Source organism: Phacochoerus africanus, chromosome 1 (genome assembly GCF_016906955.1).
Source record: "Phacochoerus africanus isolate WHEZ1 chromosome 1, ROS_Pafr_v1, whole genome shotgun sequence".
Classification (NCBI taxonomy): Eukaryota; Metazoa; Chordata; class Mammalia; order Artiodactyla; family Suidae; genus Phacochoerus; species Phacochoerus africanus.
This window is the reverse complement of record NC_062544.1, coordinates 120,451,984-120,455,379: the sequence shown is the minus strand read 5'-3', so window position 1 is coordinate 120,455,379 and position 3,396 is coordinate 120,451,984.

The window sequence follows — 3,396 nt, the reverse complement described above, 5'->3', positions numbered from 1 at the left end:
AGGAATCAAAAGAAAGCTGCAGTAGCAATACTCATATCAGACAAAATAGACTTTAAAATGAAGAATATTTTAAGGGACAAAGAAGATCACTACATAATGATCAAAGGATCAATCCAAGAAGAAGATATAACAATTTTAAATATCTACGCACCCAACATAGGTTCACCAAAATATGTAACGCAATTGCCAACAACGTTAAAAGGACAAATTGACAATAACACAATCATAGTGGGGGACTTGAACACCCCACTGACAGCAATGGACAGATCATCCAGACAGAAAATCAATAAGGAAACACAGGCCCTGAATGAAGCATTAAATCAGATGGACTTAATAGATATTTATAGGACATTCCATCCAAAAGCAATAGAATACACATTCTTCTCAAATGCACATGGAACAGTCTCTAAGATTGACCACATCCTGGGCTACAAATCCAACCTCAGTAACTTTAAGAAAATTCAAATCATATCAACCATCTTTTCCAACCACAACATTATATGACTGGAACTCAACAACAAGAAAAAATCTGCAAAAAAAACACAAACATGTGGAGACTAAACAATATGCTACTAAACAACCAATGAATCACTGAAGAAATCAAGAGGAAATTAAAAAATACGTAGAATCAAATGACAACAAAGATACGACACTTCAAACCTATGGGATGCAGCAAAAGCCATTCTAAGAGAAAAGATTAGAGCAATACAAGCCCACCTCAGGAAACATGAAAAAGCTCAAATACACAAGCTAACTTTACATATAAAGCATCTCAAGAGAGAAGAACAGACAAGACCTAAAGTTACTAGAAGGAAAGAAATCATAAAGATCAGAGCAAAAATCAATGAGATAGGAACAAAGAAAACCATAGAAAAGATCAATGAAAGGAAAAGCTGGTTCGTTGAAAAGATCAACAACATTGATAAACCCTTAGCCAGACTTATCAAGCAAAAAAGAGAGAGGACTCAAATCAATAAAATTAGAAATGAGAAGGGAGAAGTAACAACAGACATCACAGAAATACAAAGGATCATAAGAGACTACTATATGCAACTATACGCCAATAAAACGGAAAACGTAGAAGAAATGGACAAATTCTTAGAAAAGTACGATCTTCCAAGACTACACCAAGATGAAACAGAAAAGATGAACGGACCCACCACAAGAACTGAAATTGAAACTGTGATTAAAAAACTTCCAGGGAGTTCCCGTCGTGGCACAGTGGTTAACCAATCCGACTAGGAACCATGAGGTTGCGGGTATGGTCCCTGCCCTTGCTCAGTGGGTTAATGATCCGGCGTTGCCGTGAGCTGTGGTGTAGGTTGCAGACGCGGCTCGGATCCCGCGTTGCTGTGGCTCTGGTGTAGGCCGGTGGCTGCAGCTCTGATTGGACGCCTAGCCTGGGAACCTCCATATGCCGCAGGAGCGGCCCAAGAAATAGCAAAAAAGACAAAAAAAAAAAAAAAAAACTTCCAACCAACACAAGTCCAGGACCAGATGGCTTCACAGGCAAATTCCATCAAACATTTAGACAAGAGGTAACACCTCTCCTTCTGAAACTATTTCAGAAAACTGCAGAAACTCACTCTATGAGGCCACCATCACCCTGATACCAAAACCAAACAAAGATACCACAAAAAAAGAAAACTACAGGCCAATTTCACTGATGAACATCGATGCAAAAATCCTCAACAAAATGCTAGCAAAGCACATGCAACAATACATTCAAAGGATTGTACATCATGATCAAGTGGGATTTATCCCAGGGATGCAAGGGGTCTTCAATATCCGCAAATCCATCAGTGTGATACACCACATTAACAAACCGAAGAATAAAAACCATATGGTCCTCTCAATAGACGTGGAAAAAGCCTTTGACAAAGTCCAACACACATTTCTGATAAAAACCCTTCAGAAAGTGGGCATAGAGGGAACCTACCTCAACATAATAAAGGCCACAGATGACAAACCCACAGCAAACATCATTCTCAATGGTGAAAAGCTGAAAGAATTCCCACTGAGATCAGGAACAAGACAAGGATGTCCACTCTTGCCACTACTCTTCAACATGGTTTTGGAAGTCCTAGCCATGGCAATCAGAGATGTCAAAGAAATAAAAGAAATCCAAATTGGAAAGGAAGAAGTGAAACTGTCACTATTTGCAGATGACATGATACTATACCTAGAGACTCCTAAAGACTCTACCAGAAAACTGTTAGAGCTCATCCATGAATTTGGCAAAGTTGCAGGATACAAAATTAATACACAGAAATTGACAGCATTTCTATACACTAACAATGAAAGAGTAGAAGGAGAAATTAGGGAAACAATCCTGTTTACCATCACATCCAAATGAATAAAATTCCTAGGAGTAAACCTACCTAAAGAGACAAAAGACCTGTACTCTGAAAACTAGAAGACACTGATGAAAGAAATCAAAGATGACACAACTAGATGGAAAGACATACCATGCTCTTGGATTGGAAGAGTCAACATTATCAAAATGACTATACTACCTAAGGCAATATATAGATTCAATGCAATCCCTATCAAATTACCAAGGATGTTTTTCACAGAACTTGAACAAAACATTTTAAAGTTTGTTTGGAAGCACAAAAGACCCAGAATAGCCAAAGACATCCTGAAGAAGAAAAATGGAGCTGGAGGAATCAGGCTCCCGGACTTCAGACTGTACTACAAAGCAACAATCATCAAAACCATATGGTACTGGCACAAAGACAGAAATATAGATCAGTGGAATGGGATAGAAAGCCCAGAATCCAACCCACACACCTACAGCCAACTCACCTATGACAAAGGGGGCAAGAATATAGAATGGAGAAAAGACAGCTTGTTCAATCAGTGGTGCTGGGAAAACGGGACAGTCACATGGAAAAGAATGAAATGAGAACACTCCCTAACACCATACACAAAAATCAACTCCAAATGGATTAAAGACCTAGATATAAGAGCAGACACTATAAAACTCTCAGAGGAAAACATAGGCCAAACACTCTCTGACATAAATGACAGCAACATCATCTCAGATCCACCTCTTAAGAGTATTGACAATAAAAACAAAAATAAACAAATGGGACCTAATCAAACTGAAAAGTTCCTGCACTGCAAGGGAAACTCTAAACAAAATGAAAAGACAACCTACAGAATGGGAGAAAATCTTTGCAAGTGAATTCACTGACAAGGGATTCATCTCCAAAATTTATAAACACCTTCTGTAGCTCCATACCAAAAAAACAAACAACCCCATCAAAAAAATGGGCAGAAGATCTAAACAGACAGTTCTCCAAAGAAGACATACAGATGGACAAAAAAACACATGAAAAGATGTTCAACATCACTCATTATTAAAGAAATGCAAATCAAAACCACTATGAG